Here is a 13,838-nt window from a genome sequence, read left to right as displayed (position 1 = left end):
ACACGCTGTAAGAACTGCTGGGGAAAAGCTTAGCTGGGTTCTTGTGGAAACATATGGAATTCATTACCCTAAGTTGAGGTGGTCGCTGGCCAGCTGGCGGTTGGTTGGTTTGGGGCTAAAAGTGTGTGTTGTGTGGCAATGAGGGTACCCAAGGCCCAACAGACTCTCCGGAATAACTTGCCAACTCGCAGATCCAGGTTCTTCGGAGCCTTGTTTTGTTCCCAGCCTGTGCCATCTCTAGCATCAAAACAAGACTTTCAAGATATGCCACTGGAGGTTACTCAGGGAAGAGATGAAGGCTTGGGGACCATCAAGACAGACACCATATTGCACCCCTCTCCCTGCCCCACACCCATCCTCCCTTCTACCTAAGGGCCAGGGGGCCTGGTAGGTCTTACAGTGGGTCCAGATGTGTGAAGTGTTGATCACCATTCATGATCTCAGCTTCCACTGAGGGTTCATCCAGGTGGGCCCTGAGGAGCCTGCATGTTGGTCCCACATCCTGTCAACCACACTTTCCACTGCAGATTTGACTCGATATACTAGTGGTCCCCAACCTTTTTGGCACCAGGGACCAGTATCATGAAAGACAATTTTTCCACGGACGGAGGTAGAGGGGTTGGTGGGGGAATGGTTTTCGGGATGATTCAAGCACATTACATTTCTTGTGCATTTTATTTTTATTTTTATTACAGTGTAATATATAATGAAATAATTATACAACTCACCATAATGCAGAATCTAATGCAGCTGACATGACAGGAGGTGGAGCTCAGGGGGTGATACAAGTGACCGGGAGCAGCTGTAAATACAGATGAGGCTTCGCTCACTTGCTGTTGCCCGCTGCTCACCTCTTGCGTGCGGCCCAGTTCTGAACAGGCCACGGACTTGTACCAGTCTGCAGCCTGGGCATTGGGGACCGCAGCCATATACAAAGAGAGTGGCAAGAAAGTGTTCAAAAGAGGCAATTCACTAATGGGCAGCATTCTACAGTCTACATGGTAACATGGTCCTGGGAGGGCTGCTTCCATATCACCCCTAAAAGGCCCATTGTGGATATTAGGGGACCTGCCAAAGGTCACCCTGGAATAAGTATCAGAGCCCAGGTCTCCAACACAGCCTCCTCATCCAGTGCATCGGATGTCTGCTGCTCTTTTAAAACTTTGTACAAACGGATGGATCCTGCAGATTTGGCTTCTCCCAGCCACAGCAGCAATGCTGGTACTTTGTCTTTGTGAGTGGGGGAAGCAGACAGACACTGGCTGAAATACCAGCTCTGTCACTGCCCAGCTGTGCCTTCACAGGTGCGTATGTACCCTTTCTGAGCCTCACATGATTGATATGATGATTAAATTAGATGACATATGTAAATTGCCTGACACTTGGTAAGCCCAAGGTGACCCCCGCCACAGAGTTTGCCAGGCTTAGTGTCAAATTATTAACATAATTCCTTCCTCATCTTTCCAGGGTGGCAGTGTAGTTGGCGTAATTCAATCATGGCATCCCAGGACCACCTGTCCAGCGTGGGTGCCCTTCAGAGCCCTTTCACTTGCAGCCGCCACCCTTTCATCAGCGGGACAGCTCGGTTCCTTGAGGAATAAATAGTGCAGGGGCTAAAAGCAGGACTCTGGCCCAGCACCTGCACTCCCAAGCTCCGCCCCCCTGGACAAACTCCTTTGCCTCTCTGAACCTCAGTCTCCTCCTCCCTGTAAGACTGAGAATCCTGGAACCTGTCCACAGAGTCATAGTGAGGACTTACTGGATGCGAAGCACCTAAAAGCCTGCCGGGATGTCGCAGGTACTTCAGAAGTGATAGCTAGCATTCCTAGTCCCATTTCACAGATGGAGAAACTGAGTCCCAGAGTGGGGAAGTGCCTCAGACAAGATCATGTACAAAGATTCCCTTACGAATGTGGAGATAAAAAGCCAGGTCTTCACACTTCCAGTCAGTGCCTTGCTACTTCTTTCTCATTGGGATTTGTAATGATTTCATGACAAGGGTGTTTTCAGCTGGGGGAGAGAGAGAGCTTCCAACCCTGTGAGTCTGCCCAGGCTCAGCCTGACCCGGAACCAGCTCACACACAAAACTGCCCTCTCTAGAGGAGAACAGGAGTCGAGGGGAGAGGGAACATGACCCAGAGGACTTGGAGGCCAGAGGTGGTGTGATCGTAGGTAAGAGCAGCAGCTTTGACAGCAGGCAGACCTTCCTTCAAATCCTGTCTTTGCCACTTCTTAGCTGTGTGACCGAGCTACATAATACCACCTCTCTGAGCCTGAGTTTTTCATCTGTAAAACTCGAAGTGGTACCTCTCTCATAGGGTTGTTGGTGGGACTTAAATAAGACAATGGAGGTAGAGTACCTGGCACAGGTGAGCTGCTCACGATTGGCAGCCCTGCTAGTTTTAGCAAGAGGGAGTTGAGGGGGAGCCAGCTGCTGCTTTCTTCATCCTCAAGTGTAAATCTTGTTGTAAACTTTTAATTGAACAAACAATGGATAATACAGATGTTCTACTATTTGGTTATTGAAATGTCCCTGTGTTCCCACACTGTCCCACTTACTGGCTGTGTGAACTTGAACAAATGACTTCTTTTGTCCTCAGTGTCTGCATCTATAAAATAGGGATAATAATACAGTCCCTACACAGATGGTTGTTGTGAGGATTAGTTAACATATAGAATTCTTAGATTAGGGTTTGGCACCTAATAATGCCCCCCAAATGCTAGTTGTCATTCATTATCTTAGCATACCATGAGAAGTTTGTGTTCTCTTACATGCTCTAGCCATCTGTGTTTTAATGTAAAATCATGATGTCTCTCTTTTTTATTTTTTGAGTAGAAATTGACATTTCAGGAAGATGTACCAGATTTTTATCACATGGCTTTGTGAGACCCGGCGCCCAGCCAGCTGCACACACAGTCACATGTGTGCGTCTGTGAGCACACAGGCACGCAGACACACACACTTGGAGAAGGCCATGCCACGCTGCACTGCTTCCCAAATGGGCTGAAACAGGCCCTCTTACCCTGAAGAACCGCCTGTCCACTCCTCACGCTTTGCCGAGGGAGGTGAGAGAGGATGATTGCTTTATAGCAGCAGCGTGTTTCTTGGCAAACCTGGCCTTGGAGAAAGTCTTGGCTCCAGCTCCCAGCCTGAGTGTCAGAGCCTGGGTCCCAGCCCTGGCTCTGTGCCCTCCCTGCTGTGCACCTCTTGGAGACTCAGCTTTGTCATTCGTGAAAGGGGCTGACTTGTTTCTTCTACCTTTCAGGGTTTGTTGTGAGTGTTTGAGAAACACGTGGAAAGTGTCTGGCACATAGTTTTGCTCCATAAATGAGAGCTCTGAAAGCCTCACTTGTTTCGTAACTCAGTAAAAGATATCTTTTCTATGTTCTTTAATAAATTGGGGCTATAGTCTTTGTGCCTTACGTAATTAATAGACTTTATTGCTTTTTAACGTATCTCCAATAGAGGTGTTTCCCCCTAAAATTAGTTATTTCATATTTTATTCATATTTTACAATGTCTGGGCAAGTCACTGAAGCCCACTGAGACTCAATTTTCCTCTCTCTGAAATGGGAAGGAAAAAACCCTTCCTCACAATATTGTCTTGAGAATTCAGTGACATGGTGTGTATGAAAGTGTTGAAGTGAGAGATCTTTTTTTTGCAACCCCTTCCCTTTCACAAGGCTGAATTTCTCAAAGACTGGGAGTGGTGGGGTGAGTTTTATTGACCTCAGCATTGAACATGTAGTAATAAACTTAATAACAGTGATGGTGATAAGAACTTTCACTTACTGAACACTGTGTGTGAGGCTGCTTTAAGTGCCTTATAATGGAAGGACAAGTAATAGATATTTAAAATTTTTGGTTCTCTCTGCTGATTATGTAAACGTGAAGGAATTGTTTCACTTTTCCCTTGGGTGAGTTCTGCAGACAAATTAATTTTATTCTTGGGCTTTATACATTGTTTGGCCAAATCAGGTGGATGACAATAGTAGCAATCCTTAGTTTCCTTATCTATAAAATGGAGCTAATGATCAACTTGCCTCATGTAAAGGCGTCTCATGAATGGACGATAAATGACAATAGCTTTTCCTTCCTCTTTCCTTTCTTCCCCACCTACACACACCCTTCCTTGGAGAAGAAGGTGGTGACCGGGCAACACATTAAACTGGGTGATAAGGCCGAGGCGGAAGGATCTCTTGAGGTCAGGAGTTTGAGACCAGCCTGAGCAAGAGCGAGACCCTGTCTCTACTAAAAATAGAAAAATTAGCTGGGTATGGTGGCACATTCCTGTAGTCCCAGCTGCTTGGGAGGCTGAGGCAGTAGGATTGCTTGAGCCTAGGTCTTGGAGGTTGCTGTGAGCTAGGCTGACGCCACGGCACTCTATCCCAGGCGACAGAGTCAGACTCCGTCTCAGGGGGAAAAAAAAAAAAAAAAAAGCTGGGTGACACACAGCTGAGTCCCTTCACCCCTCTGGGCTTCTGTTTTTCCTTGGCACAGTGTGGGAGATCTTTCTGGAATAATTCCCTTATTCTGAGACCCTCCAAGGCCCAGCTTAAGTCCTGCCTCCTTCAGGAAAAACCTCCTTTAACTGCCATAGCACCAAAGAGTCTACCTATACAAATACCACATGCCCCTGTGATCATGTGTTGCCTATTCCAACTAGATTTAAGTCCTAGAAGGCAGGGTTGTGTGTTAGTGGTTTGATTTCTATTTTTCTAAGCACTTTCTTGTCGTCATCTCATTGGATCCTTTATAAACCTTGCAAAGTCCCTAAGTCACAGATGGGGCAGCTGAGGCCCAGAGAGAAGAAGGGCCTCAGCTAAGGTCACAGATTGAGTGACAGAGCCAGTCCCACGTCCCAAAACATGCCATGAACTCTTCTGAGCTCGAGTATTCTCTGAGCACCTTTTTGGCACTAGGCTTTGTGCTCGGTGCTTCCTCACCCACGTTACAGATGAGGAAACAGGTAGGTAAAATAACTTGCTCAAGTCACACAGCCAGTAAGGGACAGAATCATGATTTGATCATGCGTATCAGACTCCAAAACGTGTGCTTTTTATTTAATACCTGAAGGCCTTTGCAGTTTTGCTGTTTTGGAGTCTTGGGTTTGCTTAAGTGGCCCAGTGGACAGCCTCTCTGAGCCTCCATAGCCGTAGCGTTGTGCCCTAAACCAGGGAAGTGATTACGAAGGCTGAGCCCCGCATCCAACCCCCTCAGCCCCAGCAGCAGGGGTCCAGGGGGTTCACAGAGCAGGCACACAAGGCCATCTTGCTGAAGCAATGATACGCACAGTGTCCCCCCCCTCCCCAAAGCCCATTGTTTCCCCAAGAGACAATACAGATAAAGGACCCAGCCTTTGGGTTGCCTGCATCAATCTGTAACCATGGAAACCCCTAGGGAGACAATTCCAAAGCCCTCCCTTTCACGGCCCCCCCTCCCCCTGCAGCTGTGGCTCTAGGAAGCCGAGCCTCCAGCAGGAGGGGAATTGCTGATAATTGCCACCCCCCACCACTACCACGACCAAATGGGATACAGCTGGGCCACATACGTCTCCCCCCCACCCTCCAAGTCCCAGATCTGGTGTTGGTAAAGGGGCCTTGGATGGCTTTAAGGCTAAGCCTTATTTCTTTTGCAAGGGTCAGCTCCTTGGGGTTCCGCACTGGTGAGGTATGTCCTTGATCCCAGGGTTGGGCACAGGGAAAACAGGACTCAGCAGAATTCTTAACGGTTGAATGGTCAACCAGTCGCCTGGGCAGGGCTTCCGTCTTCAGTGCGTGACTTCCCTCTGGCGGCAAGTTGCTGCAATTGTCCATGCTGGAAGGAACAAAAATGACCTCTTCCTGGGTATCTACCGTGTTCCACAGACCCACATATATTAGATCTAATCCCCACAACCTCTGTGTGAGGTGAGTGTTCTTATCTTGCTTACGTACACTGAAGCCAAGGCCTCCAGGGAATTTTCAGAGTGGCCTAGAGGGTGCACCCGGACAGCCCTGGCTCAAAACCTGCACTACCATCTCTAGCCTTTGGGCCTTGGGCAAATTACCTAAATGCTGGGAGTCTCAGTTTCTTCAACTGTAAAATGGGAGTGAGGATAACACATAGCTCATAAGTGGTGTTAGAGGAACATATGCGTGAAGGTTTGTAAGCCTTCAGACAGGAGACCCACACGTAGTAAATAAAATTCAGGGCCCTGACACTCCTTACTCCACGTGCCTTAAGGCATATAATTAAAACACTCGGGCAGTGGGCAGTTCCTTCACCTTTATTAAAATGGGGCTAATCGGTGGCTTCCTCATAGGGCTGTTGTGATAACTGAAGTGGATCTGGGATGTGAATGTGTTTGCTTTGCTATTACTTTATTTATTTTTTAAAGAGACATTTCACTATGTTGCCCAGCTGGTCTTGAACTCCTAGGCTCATTTTTGATCTGCCTTTGGGGGGGAGGAATGATCACAGTGGTGGGGTAGTGCAGGGGGCAGGTGGGTTAGAAAAGGAGAAGTTGAGACTGGAAGAGGTATGTGAGAATTCTGGGTCCTGTGATGACCTCATTGGCCTCACGAGGCCCCCAACTCAGCATTTCCCTCCATGCAGGGTTACACAGAGACTGACAGTGGCCAGAGACTTTCCTGGGAAGGGACTGTGAGTGGCCTTTCACCTATTCCAAAAACCTTTCACTGAATTTAGTTTAATAAGCTATCCTTGGCTGGTTGTGGTGGCTCACGCCTATAATCCTAGCACTCTGGGAGGCTGAGGTGGAAGGATTGCTTAAGCTCAGAAGTTCAAGACCAGCCTGAGCAAGAGCAAAACCCGGTCTTTACTAAAAAGAGAAAAATTAGTTGGGTGTTGTGGCAAGTGGCTGTAGTCCTAGCTACTCTGGAGACCGAGGCAGGAGGGTTGCTTGAGCCCAGGAGTTTGAGGTTGCAGTGAGCTAGGCTGACACCACTGCACTCTACCCAGGGCAACAGAGCGAGACTCTATTTCAGACAACAACAATAAAAAGTTATCCTTGTGTTCGCACTCTGCGATGGGCACTGGGCTGGATATTGGGGTATGAAGATAAAGAAGACAAGAAGCAGCTTGAATCTGGTGGGGAGGACAGAACACAAAAACAACTGTGACTGTAATGCAAAATGATGATGGATTGAGATTCCTAACAGGAGGTGGGGAGCAGGCTCAGAGTCAGCTTCTGAAAGATGGATGGTATATCACCACCCATTCTGTGGCCAGCACCACCTAGATTCCGAAGACTGAGTGTCTTGCTTATTTCAAAAGAGATCTGAGTCTTATTTTTCAATTTAATAATTGATCTGGATTCTTGGTTTTGCTGTCCCAGGTTTCAATTCTGTTAGTCTGATGGGTTAAGTGTTGTTAGAGATCAAGCATGGATATGGGGTACCCAGCATTGTCAATGACTTATTTATCTGGTCGAAAGAAAGGAAGGAAGGAAGAAACTTGTGTCTAAGAGCAGAACAGTTTTTCCTGGTGGAAGAGGTGGAGGGAGACATGTCCAGCAGAGAGAACAGCGTGGGCAGACACGCGGAGCAGAGAGGTCAGAGGAGGAATTAGAAAAGTGTTTGATCACAACCTAAGACCCACGCGTGAAGGGGCTGAAGATTGGAGGGGCCCGATGGTGGGGGCGGCCAGGCCAGGGTGGGGAGTTACTTGCCAGACCTTAAGCTAGAGAGTGACAAGGTCAGGTGTGCGTTGTAAAGAGATCCCTCAGGAAAAGGAGGGACTAAACAATTTATAGGTGGCGCTTCCCCAAGCTGCCCTGGATACTTCTACTGGGACCTGAATCCGATGGCCCCCCTCCCACGTGGGACCACCTCCACAGGACCCAACATCCGTGAAAAACATCTCCAGGGCCTGGAAACATCTGGAAAGAATCTGGCCAATCTGGTAGCCCTGGTCTTCTCAGCCGGGCTGAGTCTGTCACATCCTTTTTCTCCTCCCCAACCCCCTAGGGGGTTAGTTACCTTGTGGATAAGACAGACACCTCGCAGGCTTTGCTGGTGCTGGAGTCCACCTCTAGATGGCAGCCTTAACCTTCAGACCCCACCAGCTTCCACCCACAGGTCTGAGAGAAGGGGAAAGGAGCTAGCAGACACCAAGGGCTCACGGCTGACCCCGCCGGGTGCTGTCAGCACAGTCGTTGAGTGGCACAACCACCCTGTCAGGTGCACATCATTAGCTCCATTTCACAGCTGAGAAAACTGAGGCTCAGAGAGGTGAAGTCACTGGTCCAAAGTCACACAGGTAGATGTGCATGGTGGCTTCTCTGAGCCTCACTTTCCTCCTCTGTACAATGAAACTGACCCACCCCTGCAACCACTAACCTTTTTGTCTCTGTGGATTTACCTATGCTGGCCATGTCACATACACGGAGTCATACCAATGTGGCCTTTTGTGTCTGGTTCTCTCACCTAGCGTGTTTTCAAGGTCCATCCGTGGTGTATCAGTACTTCACTCCTTTCTATGGCCGAATAAAATTCCATTGTCTGGCTGTACCACATTTTGTTTATCCAGTCATCAGTTAACGGGCATTTGGGTTGTTTCTACTTTTTGGTTATTTCGAATAATTCTACTATGGTGTACACGTTTTTGTGTGGACATAATGTTTTCAATTCTCTTGGGTATATGCCTAGGAGTGGAATTGCTGGGTCACATGGTAACTCTGTGTACAACTTTTTAAAAAGCTGCCAAACTGTTTTCCAAAGCAGCTGCACCCACTTATATTTCCACCAGCAACATAGGAGAGTTGCAGTTTCTCCACATCCTGGCCAACGCTTGTTATTGTCCATTTTTTTTTTATTACAGCCATTCTAGTGGGTGTGAAATGGTAGCTGATTGTGGTTTCAATTTGCATTTCCCTAATGACAGTGATGTTGAGCATCTTTTCATATGCTCACCGGCTTCTTTATTGGTCACCGTATATCTTCTTTGGAGAACTTTCCATCCAAATCTTTTGCCTTCTCAATAAATAAATTTTGGTACACACACACACACTCACACACACACTCAGAGCACACTCGAATCCCATTGCAGATTCACAGCAGAGTAACTCTATGAGACAGCCGTGATTAGCTCCATTTCTCAGGTGAAGGAACTGAGGCCCTGAGTAATGCAATGATACGCCCAAGAGCACACAGCTTATGGAGTGTCAAGGTCAGGAATTTTATTTATTTAACAAACATTCACATAGTATTTACTATGTGCCAGTCACTGTTAGAAAGTCCACGAATCCTGTCTTCTAACAGTTTTCCAGTAAAAGTGTTATTACAAGAATGTCTTTGAAACAACATCTTGTTTCCTTTTAATAGCTTTTTTTTTCCAGCTGGGCGCGGTGGCTCATGCCTGTAATCCTAGCACTCTGGGAGGCCGAGGTGGGCGGATCGTTTAGAGCTCAGGAGTTCGAGACCAGCCTGAGCAAGAGCGAGACCCCCATCTCTACTAAAAATAGAAATTATATGGACAGCTAAAAATATATATAGAAAAAATTAACCAGGCATGGTGGTGCATGCCTATAGTCCCAACTACTTGGGAGGCTGAGACAGGAGGATCCCTTGAGCTCAGGAGTTTGAGGTTGCTGTGAGCTAGGCTGACACCACGGCACTCACTCTAGCCTGGGCAACAGAGTGAGACTCTGTCTCAAAAAAAATAATAAATAAGGCCGGGCGCGGTGGCTCACGCCTGTAATCCTAGCACTCTGGGAGGCCGAGGTGGGCGGATCGTTTGAGCTCAGGAGTTCGAGACCAGCAAGAGCAAGAGCGAGACCCCATCTCTACTAAAAATAGAAAGAAATTATATGGACAGCTAAAAATATATATAGAAAAAATTAGCCGGGCATGGTGGTACATGCCTGTAGTCCCAGCTACTTGGTAGGCTGAGACAGGAGGATCGCTTGAGCTCAGGAGTTTGAGGTTGCTGTGAGCTAGGCTGACGCCACGGCACTCACTCTAGCCTGGGCAACAGAGTGAGACTCTGTCTCAAAAAAAAAAAAATAATAATAATAATAATAAATAAATAAATAACTTTTTTCCTCCAATTACCAAAGTAATATCTGTTTATTGTAGAATAGGAGAAGCACAAAGAAGATGGAGCAGAGATTTTTCTCCCTGCTTTCCCACAGCTCTGATCTGAGTTCTCTGTGATTTGGGATTCATGTGACATGGGAAACCTAGAACAGGGGGTCTGTGCCTTCAGGAAACTTCTATCAAGCATTCTGTATTCTGATAAATAAGACTTTGAGCAGAGGGAATGTGAAAGTTTGCTTTCGTTTGGGGACTTTTCCAGAAAGGACTGTTTGGGCCTGCCTGGAATGGGGGATCCTCACTTAACCAGATCTTTGCCTCAACCAGGTTGCAGCTTCCTCAGCTGGAAAATAGAACTCACCATCCCTAACTCATCCAGCTGTGGGGCACACTCTTTCCACCTCTCAAAATGTCTGCAGCACTGGAGCCCCCCGTTCGTAGGCAGAATGTACCCTCCTTCACATGAGGTTCTAGGGCTGAGTTCTTTGTTCAGAATAGCTCAGTGCCTGGGGAGACACAGATCTGAGTTCAGATCCTGACTTCATCTTTAACCAGCTCTTGGTCAAGTCCCTTTACATGTTTCCATCTCAGTTTCCTCATCTGTCCAAACTGTACTTGTGTTACAGGTAGTTGGGAAGTTTCAGCAAAATAATGCATGGAAAGTACCTAGCTGGATGTATACACCTAGGAAGTCCTCATGAAATGTGAGCTATTATCAATTACTGCAGGCCCACTGTCTATCTGCCTGGCACTCAGGAGGGGAAGGTACTATACAAATGTGACAACAAAGCCTAGGTCCTGCTCCCAAGGAATCTGAAGCTTTGTTGGATATCTCACTAGGTTTCTTTGCTCCTGCCCCCCCATTCAAGTTGGGCCTTGAAGGATGGATCAGATTTAGGCACCGAGGGGTGGAAGGGAGGAGGGGGCCTAGAAGATATGGAGCCAGGTGAGCAAAGCCTGCGAGATGAGAAAGCATACAGCATGTACAGAGAAAGCTGCAAGTATTTTAATTTGGTTCCATGTGAAAGCATCTTCTGGGCCATTTCACACAAACCTTAGCTAAAATATATTTAGTTCCCACTGTGCACTTGGCACCTCTCTAAGGACTTTGTAGCTAATACCTTCTTGAGTTCTCACAGTAGAGGTCATTTTGCCATCCCCATTTCAAAGATGAGGAAATCGAGGCTCAGAGAGGTCCAGCAACCTGACCAAGATCACAACGCTAGGAATGGATGGGCAGGAACTCAAGCTCAGGGAAGCAGACTTCAGATCTGTGCCCCACACCCCTTGCAGGAATTAGTTCCCAGGCAGTGAAACTCGAAAGCCGGCCCCAGCTGCCTGAAATTCAACCGTGGAGAACTGGCTCTCAGCCCCCTCGCCAGCTCCCTTCTTTTCTCCTAGCCCCACCCTGCCACCCCCATTTCCCTCCCTGGCCTTAGGGCCCTGCTCCTTCCCCAAACCTGCTCTGCCACAATTCCTTCCAGGTTCCCTCTCTGTAAAATGGGGATAATAACAGTGCCTGTCTCAGGGCAGTGTTGTGAGGGTCAGAAGAGATGCTCAGGATAAAGTGCTTAGAGCCCAGCATATGATAGATTCTCAGTGAATATTAGTGATCACCATCACCACTGTCATTTTAATAATGTCTTTGATGTCCTGTGAAATAGGCTGAGTGGTAGCATTATCTGTATTTGATGGTTGAGGAAACTGAGGTTAAGGGAGGTGGAGCAGCAGCCTCGCAGGGTCACTCAGCTACGAAGTAGACAGCAACTTAATCGGGGCCTCCTGACTTTCTGATTTCAGAGCTGGTTAACTTCTGCTACTCTTTTCTAGGCAGATGAGTGATTCATAATCAATATTTATTACCCACCTTCTACATACCAAGCCAGGCCCTAGATGCTGAGGGGTATTCAAAGAGGCATCTGACCTAGACTTTTGAGGGAGCTTAGAACCTAACTGATAAACAAGGTATGAAAACAAAGCCTTGTTTGTTGAGGCAGAACACACTAAGGGTCCAAAGCGGCCAAGAGGTACTTACTCTGGCTGAGAGAGGAAGCAGGCAAGGAAGGCTTCCTGGAGGAGATGAGGTTTAAACTGGGCCTCAAAGGACCAGTGAGACATGTAGACTAGAATAAAGGTGTCTATGCACTCCAGATAAGGTCAGAGATGTAACAACGGCTGCCAATTCTGGAGGCTCCTTACGAACCAGGGTCTGTGCTGAAAGCTTTACATGCATTATTACTTCATGAGATTTCCCCACTATCCCATGAGAAAAGAGTTATTAGGATGAGAAAATCAAGGCTCAGAGAGTTTATAAAACTTGCCTGGGTCACATAGCTATTAATAGAAAAGGGGCAGGGCCTGGGTGTGAATCCAGGGCTGTTGGTTAATCATAATGCATTGTTGCCACCTTGTCAACGATTGATCTGATGAGGTATTAAGCTGTGGGCTGACTCTGGAAGGCTTTGAATCCCAAGGCTCAGACTTGCATAAAAATCACACAGCACCGGGAGGTAATTGGCAGACGTGGAATCTAGCAGCAGCTTTAAGCAGCTCTGCCACTCACTGCTCAAGGTGGCTTTGCTGAGCCTCTCTACACTAGAGAGATGAGGAATGTAAATGGATTATCAGCAATGAAGGTTTTTGAATGAGGCAGGAAGACTCTTGTGACAAAAAGAGTGTTTAGGAAAAACCTGGAGATGTTCAAATATTCACTGAGTGTTGGGTCCTAAGAATACAACTGTGAACAAGGCAGAGCTCTGCACTCTGGACCCTCACCCCTGCTGTGCCTGCAAGGGGCAGGGCACCACTTGTGAGTGTTGGGGAGAAGCACTTTACTGGAATGAACAAGAGCTCTGAGCTGGACTGTCCCAGATTTGACTGCCAGATCTCAAATCAGGGGATCTTTATGATCTTGGGCAAGTTAGCCAGCCTCTTATACTCTCCATCTTTACCACGGGGGTCACCATCCTCTTCCCAAGACTGGTGAAGTAAATTAAATAAAACAACATATGTAATGATCTAGCAGGGTGCTTGGCATACTGTAGGTGCTAAATAGATGCTAGTTTTCCCTAGGAAGAGGTATAAATATTAGGCTCCACCCTGACCCCCTGCCAAGAAAGGGAACAGGTTCCTGGCCTTCATTTTAGCGGGAAAAGGGATATCAATGCCTATGTGCTAGCTAAGCAGCAAAGCAAACTAACAAAAGGCTCTGTGGCCTGGGGAATGCAATGCTGGGTCTGAGCTCGGGTCAGGACTCCACACCAAAATGTTTCCCCCGACCCCCAGGGAACCTGGGCCCAGTCATCAGCGCACTCTGCACTGCTCTGACCGCCTCTGCATTGTGCATCCTGGAACCACCCCCATCTCAGTTTCCCCAGCTGCTAGTCCCAGGGGACGGTCGCCAACACTGACAGCAGGTGCGGCGGCCCCTTTAAGGAGTGAGAGAAGCTCGTGTTGCAATCGCCGCCTCGAGGACGGGTCCTTTCCGGGGGGTGGAGCCTGTACATGTTGCAGCAGCCAACCAAAGCGCGGCATTTTCCGCGGGAGATCCGAATTTCGCGGCACGCAGTTTGGCGCTAAAAAAAAAAAAAAAAAAAGAGGAAAAAAAAGAGGCAGAGAAAGGCTCGGAGACTAGATAGCGAGCCGAGAGGGAGCCGGTGCAGTCGGGACCCCCCTTCCCCATCCGAACGCATCGTGCCTCCGCCGAGCTCGCAGACACCCCGGAGACCCCCTCTCAGGGCGGGCCGGACCCCAGGCGTCGAGGCCTTCGGGGGCGCGGGGCCGTCCCAGGTCGCGGCCGCC

Source organism: Eulemur rufifrons, chromosome 8 (assembly GCF_041146395.1).
Source record: "Eulemur rufifrons isolate Redbay chromosome 8, OSU_ERuf_1, whole genome shotgun sequence".
NCBI classification, from domain to species: domain Eukaryota; kingdom Metazoa; phylum Chordata; class Mammalia; order Primates; family Lemuridae; genus Eulemur; species Eulemur rufifrons.
Note: the sequence above shows the minus strand (reverse complement) of the source record.